We start from the raw sequence: 17,395 nt of genomic DNA, 5'->3' as shown, positions 1-17,395 counted from the left end.
TGATTGAGAGTACATTTCCGTGTTCCTTTTTCGCTGCTCAAGTAAATGCTTGAAAAAGACGCTCTGGAAATTAAACCAAGCAAATGGGGAAAGTTTGTTGGTGGCAATTTTCCGTTGGACAATCCTAGCATTAAACAACTGAAACAACCAAAGTTGAAAATGAACAACGATTATGTTGGAGAATAGATGCAGTAGCCTTCCAAATGGGTGTAATCTTTTTCAAAATAAATACTAAAATTGGAAGTCATCTTGAGCTGTTCACCTCCGAAGAAAGGGCATTTATTAAGGCCAAATCAAGTTTCAAATTTAATTAAAAGGTTGTAGTTTGAAAGTTAAGTAAATGTCTTATTATTGATTAAGGTTAATTAAACATGATTAGTGGTAATTAGGATTAAAAAATAATGTGTTCTTTAAAAATTATAATATGTCCTAAAGAGCCGAAATTCTTAAAACAAACCAACACCTTCTTCTCTTCCTCGCCATTAACACATCCCTCCCTTATTGTTGTTTCTTCTAACTTCGTCTACCTCTTCTTCTTCTTGTACATCTTCTTCTTCTCCGCCATTAATCTTCTTGCCACAGATCCACCTTCTCCTCTCCTCCCCTGAATTTCGTAGGTAGTGTGTATCTCCTCTTTGCATTTTATATTTCGATTTACAAAGATTTAATGATGGATTGAGTTTGGTTATGATTTTGATTTTTGTTTAGGTTATTGGGTTGTGTTGAAGTAATGCAAGTTGAAAAGAGTGAAATTTATTGAATATTTTCTTGCATTGTGGGTAGTGGGGGTGATAGCACCGATTGTAATGAGATGACTGAAAAGTGTTTGGATATGAGGATCCTTGACGATCTGTGTATCGCTTGAGCGATCTATATGTCTGGTTAATGCAGCAGATCGTAGATCGCTTAAGTAATCAGGTGTATGAAAAATCACTTAAACAGTCTGCTATAAGTCTAATATTGGCAACAGATCGCTTAAGCGATTCAGATTATTTATACTAGATCGCTTAAGCGGTCCAGTAAGCATATATCAGATCGCTCAGGATACACCAGATCTCGAAGCGATCTCGAGATGCTTTTTAAAGCTTCAATCCTTAATACATCAGTTAATAATTTTTTTTTCTTGCATTATGAGATATTTGGCTATTATTAGACATGGGACAGTTGTTTGGGTGTTGAATATTGGTGAGGGGGAAAAAAGTTGTTGGAAGTGGATTGGGAAGCAAAGAAGTTATACCAATTGCTGTGAGCACAGAGGTTAGTTTTGATAGTTGATTATGAAATAATTAGAAGAGTGATTTGAGTTGCTCACGTAGTGAATAGTTGTGAAGTATGTTTTAGCAGAGTTACTAATTATAAAGGTACCTCCTCTATATTAAAGTCGGATGAAGGTGTGAAGTTATATATGATTGATGTGCGATAATGGTTCGAGGCCGATTTTAAGGGTTTCTTTTGTAGATAAACCGTGAAGTTGGTTCAAAGGAAGGAGATAACGAGGAAGTTGTGGAGAGAATGCTGGTTTTATTTTGAACTACGAGGGCATTGATTTCTTAGTTAAAAATCAAGAGTAGCGGTGATTTGGTGGTAGGAGGACACTGTGAAGAGGTTGGTCATCTGCGACATAATGAAAATGTTGACAAGGAGGACCCCGTACATGTTCCTGTAGATGTAAGATTTCTTTAAATACAGATAATGTGAAGGTGTAGTTTGTGAGGAAGAGAACTATGAGTCTTTTATGAGGTTCAGAGACGACACTATAGGTTAGTGAATCAGCTCATTTTTTACTAATGGATCGGACTTGCTCTGGTATTTATTTGAAACAAAGAGGAAGGGTGAGAAGCTAAAACTTGTTGCCGTGAGAGGTAATTTTGAGTTCATCACAAAAAGTCTAATTCATCGTAGTGAGGTTGTAGGTCGTGGCCGAAAGTGAGTGGGGGTTTTATTGTAGAAGGTTGGCGGAGTCCGAAAAATTTATTGTTAGCATACACTCGTGAGCACACATGTGGGTTGAGAATATTTCAGGTGAGCTCGACAAGCCTTCGCTGATGTTTTGTTGATAATTTGTAAAAGTCAGTTTGTTGAAGGGAAAGATCCATCTCTAAGACATTCAAAGACTTGTGCACAGAATTGGGGCGCTGTTAGTTAGTGGAAAGCTGGAAAGGGAGACAACAACAAGTTTTGTGAGTGGCATGCCAAAGCACGGTACCAGTATTAAACGTACCATTATATGCTTGAGTTAAAACTAAGGTAGACGACTTTAAGTGGGACAAGAATATGGTCTAAATATTTTTTTGTTATTTATGTTCCTGCTATAGGGTTTTGTAACATGAGAAAGTGTTGGCTGTTAATGGTTGCTTTTTAGGAAAGTATGAGGTATATTGTGTGCCCATTCACAGACAGCGAGAATCACACATATCCGTTGATGTGTGTGGTTGACTTTGAGAAGACAAGTGGTGGACTTGATTTTTTCAGCAATTACGTACGATATGCCTGACAGTGATGGTTGTGCATATATCTGATAGCACAACTTTATAAGAAGGGGATTGCCACTATTTACCTTCAAGCACATCCAGATTCTGCATGGACACCTTGTTGAAACATAAAACAAGAATTAAGTGTGTTGGTCTCCTTCAGACATACTGCATGAAGTAAGCTTATCGAGTTAATGAGTTCGAGGAGCACTTCTGACAAATCCGAATCAAGATGATAAATTGTTAGTATCTTGAGCATGATGTTGGTTTCGCGGATGGAGTAAAGCTTACTTTCCGAAAGAAGGTTCGATGTCATAACTACGAACATAGCCGAGTCCATAAATTTGAAGTTGTTAATAGAAAGAAGTTCCAATAGTTGCCTTTTTTGATGCAATCCAAAGGACATTGTCATGGTGGTTCCATTGTGTCGTTAGTTATAATTTTACACAACCCTTGTTCCTTCATGAAAAATTATGCGATAACGATGGAACAGTCAAATGCACTTTTGCCTATATTTTTAATCAAGTTCACCGTGCGCGCTATGTCTGGATGCCCTAGTTACATTCTAGTAAAACTTGGCTGTAAAGTGCTTGACACACGTTTACCTTGTCTCCATGCATAGCACACTGAAACACCAACAGAAGCCGAATTTTGGTTCAAGAATTTACATGGAACTTTGCTCCCTTCTATATGCAATCAATCCTACATGCTTGCTTATTCGAAATGATATATCCAGTTCTCCAGAAGAGCAATGGGTGGTGTCACTAGAGTTGGTTGACATTATCATCCTTTCGCCATTCAAGAAGAAGAAAAGGGAGAAAAAGAGTTAAGCGTATTCCATCAGCTTGTGAGGTTCCTCGAGAATGAATAAGTGCTCAATTTGCAACAACTTGGCCACAAGAGAAGTAGTTGCCAAATCGATCACATGCAGATAGAAAATTAGGTTTGAATCATCAAAAGCAAAAAGCAAGCAATCTGAGATAAATCAACTTAAGTGACAAGGATTGCTTAAGCGATCTGCTCTTATCTGTAGCTCTAACAAAAGATCACTTAAGGACCTAGATCACTTATACGATCTCTGCTCATATAGATCTGGTGAACACTAGATCCTTAAGCAATCCTTGGTCATTAAAGCGATCTATTGCTCAGGTCACCAGATCACTTAAGTATATTTTCTTATATGCAGATCTACACACAGATCGCTTAAGCGATCTGATGAGTTATTTTTTCTCTTTTGTGGCGCATTAAACTGATTATACGTCCCTGTATTTCGCTCTGTCATAAGAAGAATGATGAAATCAAGAGTTGCCAAGGCAACCGTTGAGAGTTGTTGTTTTCAATTTTTATGTTTTAAATTTAATTGTTACCTAATAAATCATCATTTATACGTATTAAATCAAATTAATTATTTTTCTTTTCATTATTTTAAAAAGGGTCTAAGTAGTAAATTTCCATATTCTATGTACGCACTGATTTGGCCCAAGAAGTAAGACAGAAAAAATAAATATTATCATATAATTGTCTATAAGTCAATCAGTCAATCATTTTATTGATTAGTCATGAGTGTGGCACGTTAAAAACCTCATTCAAAATATGGATGGTTATGATTGAATTAGAGCTCACCCAAATATGAAATAAATTTCTATTCTCAAAATACACAATATCAAAAGATCGGCGAGATAAGAACAAAATGGCTTGTCTGAAGCAATCATGATTGCTTAAGCGACAAGGCCAAAAGTAAAGAATCGCTTAATGATCTTATCTGCCTTGTGACATGATCGTTTAAGGGACCAGATAAAAGTGAAGAATTACTTAAGCGAGACCTTAAACACTTAAGCGATCGTGCACTTAGGGTGACTTGATTTCCCTTGGACATGATGTTTAAGCGACCAAGGATAAAAGTGTATCGCTTAAGTGATTTTAATCCTGGCTTGTAGGGATCGCTTAAGCGCTAAGGCTAATATACGGATCCGCTTCAAGAGACCTAAAATCCTTAAGCAATCAAGTATAGTTGGATGACCTTTATTCTGCCTTTGACAAGATCACGTAAGCGATTTATTATCGCTTAAGCGACCAAGGCTAAGTAGACATGATCGCTTAAGCGAAACCATATATCGCTTATGTTAGTAGGCCCTAGGAATTAATCGTGTTCAGTTCCAAGGTATTATGTTTTTTATATATATGTTTTGTATAGGTTTTGTATAATATTTTATCTTATCAATAGAAGAAAGTGAAATAAGATCTTTTACCCCCTTGTATACAACGGTTCATCCGATTCTTATGAAACCAAAAGTTTTGATTGTTTCATCAAAGGATATTCAGCTTTTGGAAGCTTCTTAATCCATAAATGGACCTATGCATTTGCACACTTTATGTCTCTTACCATTGGATACAAAACCTTCAGGTTGTTCCATATATATGTTTTCCTCAATAAATCCATTGAGGAATCGATCTTGACATCCATTTGCTAAATTTCATATCATAGTGTGCTGTTATGCTAGCATGATTCTGATGGATTTAAGCCCTAGTATATAACTTTTATAATCACCGCACACTATAACATCACATGATATTCTACGGAGGCATTCCATGCCTATATTGTAATTATTATTGCCAATTAATATTACTATGTAGGGAATACTTTGATGATTTTGATCTCTAAAGATTGTATCATCCGGACATTTCATAGGTTGTGACAAAACATATGAAATAGACTTGATATTGGGCCACGGCTAGGTCACAGTGAACTTAAGAGATCACACATAAACTGAAAAGGAGAAATAGCCTAAGAGAGTTGATTATCCAAGGTTGGCTACACCTACCAAGGTAATAAATTTATTTAATTAATCATTTTCTTTATATTAAATTGGATTTTATAAGGTTGTATTGTAAACAATTAAGGTTAAATTGTTTTGTAAACAATTTAAGAGTTAAATTAGTAATTGTGTTAAATGTTATCCATGCTATAATTTAAAGAAGTTTAACAACTTCATAACAATTATGGAATTGTTAAGGAAGTCAAACAATTATTGAATTGTTTACAAGGATTTATAAAGAAAATGATATATCAATTTTTGTGTGGAATAAAAATCTCTAAGCACCCTAAATCTCTCTTGGCCAATTTCTTCTTCCTTGGTGTGAGATACTTTTTGCTAAATTTCTCTTAAATTAAGAGTCTCCAAGGTTTCTAAGGTTAAGGTAATGTTCTACCTTACTTATTTCAATTGGATTGAATTTTTTTTTAAACTATGACTATACTTATATGTATGATATTTGATTCTCCATGCATCCACCATCAGCTTAAGCGATTAAGGGTAATTTACTTTGGTACTTTAAAAACATTAAATTTTTATCATAGAATCATTCTATACTTATATTTATTTTCCATGTTTATGTAAGAGTAAAAAAATTATTTAATTAAAATATAATTTTGAAAAAAAATTGATTAAGTGATTAAATATCAAATAATTGACACAAAACAGATCATGGTCCACTGAACTAATTACAGTCAAAATTGAAGCTTATTTCAATCTAATCATTCTCAAATACATCATCATATTTATGAAATGAGGTAAGTTTTTACTAACGTGTCACGCTAGTGCGCTATGACTTCATCCATATATCATACATTGTAACCTTAATATGTGTTATGGAATTAGGTTGAATAATCCTTCTTATGGCCTATATTAAAGTGTTAAACTTACCATTAACGTTAATAATCATGTGATGTTGTGAACGTCCAAAGTTCACATTACATCCACTTTATGGTTTGACAACCTACTCCAAAAAAAAAAAAAAAAAAAAAAAAGGAATCGCTTAAGCGACCCAGTGTTCATAATTCATCATCGCTTAAACGATCTTTGAAGGCATAATAAAAGTAATCCGAATACACTATCACTTAAGAGATTTCATGTCTCCTTAAGTGATCTTATATATTTAGCCTAGTTGCTTAAGCAATCACGTACAAGCCCAAACAAGATCACTTAAGCGATGTTTCACTTTCTCTTGGTGCTTAAGCATCATGTCAAGGCAACAAGATCACTTAAGCATACTTCACTTGTATCCTTGGTCGCTTAAGCGATCACGTGCAAGACGAATCAAGATCAATCTTTAGATGCAGATCGCTTAAGCGATTTAGGTCTCGCTTAATGATCTTTCGCTTTTACCCATGGTTCTTAAGCGATCAAGTCCAAGGTAGAATCAAGATTTGCCTAGATGCACGAGTTAAGGATTTGTGGGTCTCGCTTAAGGATTTTTCACTTTTACCCTTGTCGCTTAAGAGATCATGGATCCTTAAGCGATCAAGTCCAAGGCAGAATCAAGTTTGCTCAGATGCAATCGCTTAAGCAATTTTCACTTTTACCCTTGTCCCTTAAGCATTTGGGATCGCTTAAACGATCAAGTCCAAGGTAGAATCAAGATCTGCCCAGATGCACGATCGTTTAAACGATTTATGGTCTCGCTTAAGTGATTTTCCACTTTTACCCTTGGTCGTTAAGAGATCATGGATGCCTTAAGCGATCAAGTCCAAGGTAGAATCAAGATCTGCCAGATGCACGATCGCTTAAGTTCTTCACTTTTACCCTTGGTCGTTTAAGCAATTTGGGAGCTTAAGTTCGCTTCAAGTCCAATGTAGAATCAAGATCTGCCCAAATGCACGATTGCTTAAGCGATTTTATGTCTCGTTTAAACAATTCTTCACTTTTACCCTTGGTGCTTAAAGCATCATGAATCACTTAAGCACCATGCGGAAGAATCTAGATGTTCCAGATGCACGATCACTTAAGCGATTTATTTTCTCGCTTAAGCGATCCTGTATAGAAACCCTTGGTCCCTTAAGCGATATATAGCGTTATATCGCTTAAGGATCATGGGCAATACTATCTTTTCTAGCTTTTCTCCTGAATTTTGACAAACAAAATCACCAACACATATTAATTCTCATATTTTCTCTTAATTTGACAACCTAATGCATCAACACATCAATGCCATTAACAAGAATACTAATAAACTCAAACTCAAAAAGGGAAAAAAAAACTGAATTACTTTTGTAACAACAAATGTGTAATTACATTAAATTACAACATTATATGCAACAAATAAATGTCCATATACACCCAAAACAAAGCAGGCTAGCAGCCCTACCCCCCTCTTCATCATTCTCTTCAGCCACTTCCCCATCCTCCAAAATTATCCAGCACACCTTAGCACAGCATCAGCAGCAATAGCTCTTCTCTTCTTCTACAGCACCCCTTCTAACATTATCCGCCTTGGATGGCCACAAAGCATACCTAACACCACAACTCAAGTATAATAACCTGAGCCTAACAACACCGTGATCCATTCAAGACAATCCAATATTCAAGACAACCAAATAAGACACACAACAATGACTTGGATTGGGTTCTGGTCAGTCAAAAGGGATCCATATGCCCATGACACCTCAACAGACAACGTTCTTGATAGTTTTTGAATAAATTATTTAGAAGAGTGAGAAAGTTTATGAACCACAGTGGTTTTACGCAAAACAATACATACATGCCAAATAATTATTACATTTTATCAATCGCAATTCATTTAAAGATAGATGAAATTTTTTGAATTAGAGTAATAGGAATTTGAACTTTATTGATGACTTCTCAAATGGTTAGGAAAATTTTCTACAATTTTCAAGTGAAGAAAATTTTTCTAACAAGTTGGATTAACAAGCCAATCAAATTGTTCTATCTTGACACATTTTATTGGTATTTATTGCTCTATCTATAATTATTAATTAATTAAAAAAAGAATATGCATTAATAATTAATAATAATAATAATACAAGTGTATTGCATTAGCATTTTAAAGGAATGACACCCTCGATTTGTAATTACTATGTGGTTGAATTTTATTAGTGATAATGTAGACAATATTAATTACTACATTGGTATTCCAAAGTCTAAATAAATAAACATAAAGATTGGATTACATGAGTACATTGCATGGTTATATTAATAATTAATAATAATACTAATTATATAGGTGCATTGCATTGACATTCTAAAGGTCTAACTATAATGACATATTGGATCTGTGATTGCCATGTGGTTAAATTTTATTGGTGATGATGTAGACAATATTAATTGCTACATTGGTATTCCAAAGTCTAAATAAATAGACGTAAAGATTGGATTACATAGGTGCATTGCATTGGTAGTAAAAACAGACATGTTTATTAGTAATTATATAGGTGCATTATATTGACATTGCAAACCTTTCTTCGTATTCAATTCGTATTTAATTGTGTTGGCATTCGAAAGGTCTGAATAAGGGGTTGTAAAAAGGGCATATATTCATTTGTGTATTATTGCAATATGTTAGTTGATGTCAACAATATGTCTGGTCTTTTGTTAATTATTTATAAGTCTTGTTAATTTATGTCAATAATACGTCTGTTCTTCAAGATTTTGTTAGTCGATTATTTTTTATTTATTTATGTTTTTATTGTTGTTTACAGGTCAAAGATTCATAAATTAGCATAGAATAAAGGAAGGATGTCTGATTGACATTATCAAATAAGTTGTTATTTTGATTCGTTCTTCTAAACTGTAAGTATATTTTCTAACTATTTTAACACGAAATTGTAAGTATATCTTCTAACTATTTTAACGGTTATTATGTGGTTGAATGATTGTTTTTGTTCGGTCAATCTATTTGAACAATTAATTGTGTTAGTCTTGCTAAATGGTAAGTGTATTCCTTAATAATCTCAATATAAAGATTAATTAACTTTTGTTGATTTCGTTTTCAGGTAATAATTGTTATACGAATGAATAATTGTTCCTCAACAATCTTAACATAAAAATCGATTAAATTTTGTTATGTTTGTTTTCAAGGAAATGTTCATGTGCTTTATTAAGATCAAATCGAGGATGATCTTATTGTCAATAGACCTTTGAGTATGTGTCAAATCTATATTGGTAGAAATAGTTCATCTGTGTTGAATATATTTTATGTAAAAACATTCGTGTATTTTAATTTGTTATATGAATGATTAGTTGTTTATGTCTAGGGGTGAGCGGTTCCGGGTACCCTGCACTTTTTCGGGGAACCGGAACCGGAACTGCACAGTACAGGTTCTTCAATTCAAGGAACCGGAACCTAAAATGCAGGTTCCGGTTCCTTTCCAGGGTACCCTATAAAAAATTAATTACCCCCCTATTAGTTTAAAAAATAACAAAAACACCTTATAAGTTTACAAATACACCCCTAACAAATTTTCGTTATTCATTCATTTGTGTCCAATGTAACTCATAACCTGTAATCTCTAAGCAACGCTTGAATTCAATCAATTCATCACAATTCACATAAAATTCGTCAATCAAAACCAAAACACAAACAATTATTCATCACAATTCACATAAAATAACTTCACCAAAATCATTTAAAACAAACAACATTCTTAATACTAATTACTAACATTGCCATTTGCCAAGGGTTCTTTGATAAGTTAATAAATTATTAATATTTTATTAATTTAATGTTTATTTGTTAATGGGTATTTATAATATACCAAATAATTTAGTAAATTTAATATTAACAAGTATATTATAATTAAATAAGTGATCATACTACAATGTAATTGTAATGTTATATTATAAGTGATCTACTCAATGTATGTATGTATTAATAGTAATATATTATTTAATTATAATGTAATATTATAATTAATTAAATTGCTAATCATTTAATTAAGTATTATAATATTGTTTATAATAGAATGTTATAATTAATAATAATCAACCAAAATTTATAATATAATGTTTATAATATAAATTATAATAATTCAATTAAATATTGTGCAAATTAGTAAATTACTAATGTTTATAATATAATGCAAATCATTAAGTAATAATTATTATTAATGTTTATAATTATATGATCTTTATTAATTATAATGTAATATTATAATTAATTAAATTGCTAATCATTTAATTAAGTATATAATATTTTTATAAAAATGTTATAAGTAATTAAATATCATACCATAAATTATAATAGAATTATAATTATAAAATTATAATAATCATTAAATTTGTGCAAATTAGTAAATTATTAATGTTTATATATAATGTCATAATCAATAAAAATAAAATTTAATTATGTAATGTTTATTAATTATATGATCAACTATAACAGTATAATGTATGTTATAATAATTAGTATCATACTACAAATCTATATTTATATTATATAATTAATTAAATTTCAATCATTTATTAATATCTAATGTTTATAATGAAATGTATATAATTGAGTAATCATATTACAAATATATAAGTAATTATATTAATTAAATTTTAATCGTTTAATTAGTATGTAATGTATAGTAAATTACTAATGTTTAATGTAATGTTATAAATTCATAACTAATAAGTAATTATGCAATCATTAACTATATAAGTTATAATTAAGTTAGTGATTATCATAATGTAATATAATAATATTATATTTAATTAGTAATTATTTAACTATAATGTAATGCTTAATTAATGTTTATAAGGTAATGTTATATATTAAATTATTCTTATCATTTAATTAAGTATTGTACTAATGTTATGTGTAAATTAGTAATTACTATTTTAAAATATATATCATACTCATAATTAATTAAGTAATTATTAATTATGTAATGTTATATTAATTATATGCATACTATAATAGTATAATGTAATGTTAAGAATGTAAGTAATCATACTACAAATCTACATTTAATATATAATTAATTAAATTTCAAATCATTTAATTAATATCTATGTTTATAGAATGTTATATTGATATAATCATATTACAAATATATAGTATGTTATAATTAATTAAATTTTTAATCGTTTAATTAGTAATGTAATAGTATAGTAGATTACTAATGTTTATATGTTGTTATAAATTCATAACAATTAAGTAATTATGAATCATTTAACTATATAATGCTATAATTAAGTAAGTGATCATAAATAATATAATATAATATTATAATTTAATTGAGTATTATTTAACTATATTGTATGCTTAATTAATTTTATAAGGTAATGTTATAATTAATAAATTCTTATCATTTAATTAAGTATTGTGCTAATGTTTATGTATAAATTAGTATTACTAATGTTTAAATATATATCATACCTCATAATCAATTAAGTATTATTAATTATGTAATGTTATATTAATTATATGATCATACTATAAATAGTATAATGTAATGTATAATGAATTAATATATCATACTACAAACTCATTTAATATTATAATTAATTAAATTTCAAATCATTTAATTATATAATAATGTTTATAATGAAATGTTATAATTGATTAAAGTATCATATTACAATATATAAAGTAATGTTATAATTAATTAAATTTTTAATCGTTTAATTAGTAATGTAATAGTATAGTAAATTACTAATGTTTTAATGTAATGTTATAAATTCATACTAATTAGTAATTATGTAATCATTTAACTATATAATGCTATAATTAAGTAAGTAATCATAATATAAGTAAATAATTAAATATTATAATTTAATGATTATTATAACTATAATGTAATGCTTAATATGTTATAGATGTTTTAAGATATGTTATAATTAATTAAATTTCTTATCATTCAATAAGTATTGTGCTAATATTTATATAGTAAATTAGTAATTACTAATATTTAAAATATAATACATAACTCATTCAATTAAGTAATTATTTAATTATGTATGTTTATAATTATTGATCATACTATAACAGTATAATGTAATGTTATATGAATTAAATAATCATACTATAAATCTACAATTTAATATTATAATTAATTAAATTTCAAATCATTTGATTATATACTAATGTTGTTTATAGAATGTTATAATGATAAGTAATTATATTATAATTATAAGGTAATGTTATAATTAATTAAATTTTTAATTATTTAATTAAGTAATATAATAATATATAATTAGTAAATTACTAATGTTATATGTAATGTTTAAATTCATAACTAATTATGTAATATATACATTACTATGTAATGCTATAATTAAGTAGTGATCATAATATAATGTAATATAATAATATTATAATTTAATGAGTAATTATTTACTATATGTAATGTTAATTAGTTTATAATGAAATGTTTATAAGGTATGTTATAATTAATTAAATTTCTTATCATTTTTAAGTATTGTGCAATGTTTATGTAGCAAATTAGTATTACTAATGTTTAAAACTAATATCATAACTCATAATCAATTAAGTAATATTTAATTATGTAATGTTATAATTATTATATAATCATACTATAATTATGTATAGTGAATTAACTATTAAATAATCATACTATAAATTTTAATGTAATATTAATAATTAAATTTTAATCATTTAATTAGTTTGTACTAATGTTATGATAAAGTCAATTAATTAAGTAGTAATCAATTAATGTAATACTATAATTAATTATACTATAAACATTAATATGTTATAAAATTATAATTAATTAATAATCATTTAACTATAATGTAATGTTATAATTGATTAAGTATGATATTTAACTAGTAATAAATTTATAAGGTTTATCCATTTATCATATATAATATTATTACTAATATTATAGATATACTTAGAACTTGATAATTGAAGTAAATAACTAAATATATTATTACTCAATCAAATATACATTTATTCAAAATATTCTTTTATAACATTAAAAATGTAAAACACTTTTAATTGGATCATAATTCCAATTATTCACTTAATTGATCAAAACTTTAATATTAATGTATTATAATATATTAAAGCTTTTAATATGGTGTAATTTATATGTAATAAGTATAATTGTATTCGTATATTTATTTAATTAGGTTATTCTAAAAATTTAACTTTTTCTATTTTAAATTTTTTTATATGTAAAATAATAGAAACTCCCCCATTATTTACATTTCACAAATATTTCATTATAGTCCAGGTTCCAAAATAGGTTTTAAACAGGTTTCAAAAACAGGTTCCAATATAGGTTCCAAAACAAGTTCCAATATAGGTTCCAAAACAGGTTCCAAACAGGTTCCAAAATAGGTTCCAAACAGGTTCCAAACAGGTTCCAAAACAGGTTCCAAATAAGGTACCCCCTACAGGTTCCAAACAGGGTACCCTTTTTACAGGTTCCGGTTCCGGTTCCGGTTCCTCCGAGGGTAAGAACCGAAACCGGAACCGCACAGTAGCGGTTCCAAAAAATTGGAAATATATGTTAAATAAATTAATTTTGACTGATTCCGTTTTCTAATTAATAGGTGTTATTTGAAATATTTCTTACTAGTCTTAATATGATAATCCCTTAAATTTGGGTCAAGTAAACCATTTATTTTATTATCATACGCATTTCAGTTTCTACTGAACAATCAGTAGTAAATTGACCATAACTTGCTCAATAAAATCCAATTGATGAGAAGATTGAATCTTTAGAAACTAGATAGACAGTGCTTTAATTTGATATATTATACGCTTAATTTGGATCACTGTAGCCCCACCGTCAAACCATTCATTTCATCATCACACACATTTCGGCTTCTACTGAACAGTCAGTAGTAAATTGATCATAACTTGCTCAATAAAAAATCCAATTGATGGGACGTTTATATCTTTAGAGACTAGACAGACAGAGTTTTAAATTGATATATTATAATTTGGATAACTGTATCCCCACTACCAAATCATTCTTTTTATCATCACACATTTCGGTTTCCCCTGTCTCTTGATTTCCATTGAATAGTCAGTAGTAAATTAGCCATAACTTGCTCAATAAAAATCCAATTGATGAGCAGTTTAAATCTTTGAAAACTAAACAGATAGAGCTTTAATTTGATATATTATATGCTTAGTTTGGATAACTGTAACCCTACTGCCGAATTATTCATTTTATCATCACACACATTTCGGTTTTCACTAAATAGTTAGTAGTAAATTAACCATAACTTACTCAATAAAACTCTAATTGATGAGATGTTTGAATCTTTAAAAACTATGTAGATAGGACTTTAATTTGATATATTATACGCTTAATTTGGATAACTCTAGCCCCACTTCTGAACTATTCCTATCATCACACACATTTCAGTTTCCCATGTTTCTCTATTTTCACTAAACAACCAGTAGTAAATTGATCATAACTTACTCAATAAAAATTCAATTGATGAGCGGTTTGAATCTTTGGAAATTAGAAAGATAGAGTTTTAATTTGATATGTTATACGATGAATTTGGATAATTATAGACCTACGGCCGAACAATTCATTTTATCATCACACACATAAAATCAATTCAATTTTAGTGATGACAAAAGAAAACAAATATTGATATGTAGTTTTAATTGTAATTGTTCTATCTTTTTTTGTTGATATTTTTTTATGTTACATACATATATAGAAAATAGGTTATTTTTATATGTAACAAATTTTATTTGTATCACAAATATCATCTAACGTTTGTTGCCAAACCATGTAGCTTTAGTAAACCATTTATAATATGTCGAACCATTATTATTATTCTTAAAAGAAAACAAGTGCTGATATGTAGTTTTAATTGTAATTGTTCTATCTTTTTATGTTATATGCATATATCATGAAAAGAGGTTGTTGCTGAATATAACTAATTTCATTTATTTAACACACGCATTTCGGTTTCCACTAAACAATCAGTAGTAAATTGACCATAACTTGCTCAATAAAAATATAATTGATGCGAGTATCGAATCTTTAGAAATTAGATAAACGGTGCTTTAACTTATATATTATACGCTTAATTTAGATAACCGTAGCCCCGCTATCGAACCATTTTTTTATCATCACACACATTTCGACTTTTGCTGAACATTCAATAGTAAATTGACCATAACTTGCTTAATGAAAATCCAATTAACGAGAGGTTTGAATATTTATAAACTAGACATACAGGGTTTTAAATTTATATATTATACTCTTAATTTGGATAACTGTAGCCCTACTTCCAAACTATTCCTTTTATCATCATACACATTTTGGTTTCCTCTGTTTCTCGATTTTCACTAAATAGTTAGTAGTAAAATAGTAATAACTTGCTCAATAAAAATCCAATTGATGAGTGGTTTAAATCTTTGAAAACTAGACAGATAGGTATTTAATTTGATATATTATGTGTTTAATTTGGATAACTGTAGCCTCACTTCCAAACCATTTCTTTTATCATCATATACATTTTGGTTTCCCCTATTTCTCAATTTCTACTGAACAGTCAATAGTAAATTAGTCATAACTTGCTCAATAAAAATCTAATTAATGAGCGGTTTAAACTTTGAAAACTAGATAGATAGATAGGGCTTTAATTTGATATATTATACACATAATTTGGATAACTGTAGCCCCACTGTTGAACAATTCATTTTATCATCACACACATTTCGGTTTCCACTTAACAGTCAGTAGTAAATTGACCATAACTTTGTTGATAAAAATCCAATTGATGACAGGTTTGAATATTTAGAAACTAGACAGATAAGGATTTAATTAGATATATATACGCTTAATTTTGATAACTATAACCCCACTGTCAAACCATTCATTTGATCATCACACACATTTTGATTTCCACTAAACAGTCAGTAGTAAATTGACCATAACTTGTTCAATAAAAATCCAATTGATGAGGGGTTTGAATATTTAGAAACTAGATAGATAGAGCTTTAATTTGATAAATTATATGCTTAATTTGGATAATTGTAACCCCTCTATTGAGCCATTCATTTTTATTATTACACACATTTTAGTTTCCCCCATTTCTCGATTTCCACTTAACAATCAATAGTAAATTAGTTATAATTTGCTCAATAAAAATCTAATTGATGAATAGTTTGAATCTTTGGAAACTAGAAAAATAGAGCTTTAATTTGATATAGTATACGATGAATTAGGATAACTATAGACCTACTGCCGAACCATTTATTTTATCATCATATACATAAAACAAATTTAATTTTAGTGATGACAAAGGAAAACAAATATTGATATATAGTTTTAATTGTATTTGTTATATCTCTTTTTGTTGATTTTTGGATTGATTTTGTTGTTTGATTTGTGGGTTTTGTGAGTTTTACAATTACCGTCTTTTTTTAGGATGTTATCATCCAATGCTTTTTATGCTATAGGTGGTGGTCAATTCTAATTGTAGCAAATAGATTTATGTCACAGGACCTTTATTTTCATGGCTTCTTCAATGCTTCAATTCAGTTGCTTTCAAATTATAATGTTGGAGTTGTTGTTGCTTTCTATGTGAGTTCTCTTCTCAACATTTTTAATTTTTTTTAATTTCTAAAATAACAATAATAATAAAAATAATTTATTTTCTCTTCTCAACAATTAAAATCAGTTTTTTTTCTTTTGACTCTGCAAGTCTCTTGCTTAAAAGTTCACATTTTTCAACAAAGTTTCTCTTTCTATGATTGATTTATAGACTTATCAATAATACCCAATGGGTTATCCTGCAAATTTGTTTGCTTTTTTGACAAAGTTTTAAACTTTGGTTGTAGATTTCAAATGGTGACATATTTGAGAAGAACCATGATGATATAGATTTTGAGTTCAATTTGTGGATATTTTATTTATTGATTTTTAATTATCAATTCAATATAAAATGAACTTCAATATAGAAAATATATATTTAAAAGACATAAAAACCAATAATAATGTAAATAATAATAATAATAAACATATCTGCGCAACGCAGTTTGAAAATGAATATAAGTTACAGAAATTGCGGAAGGTCAATATAAATTTTAAGTTTAAATAGTTGATCTTTATAAGATTCAGGTGATTTTAAATATCATACACGATTCACTACAAAATACTGACATCGAATATCAAAGACATGTCTACAAAAATA

This window comes from Pistacia vera, unplaced genomic scaffold (assembly GCF_008641045.1).
Source record: "Pistacia vera cultivar Batoury unplaced genomic scaffold, PisVer_v2 Contig406, whole genome shotgun sequence".
NCBI classification, from domain to species: Eukaryota; Viridiplantae; Streptophyta; class Magnoliopsida; order Sapindales; family Anacardiaceae; genus Pistacia; species Pistacia vera.
Note: the sequence above shows the minus strand (reverse complement) of the source record.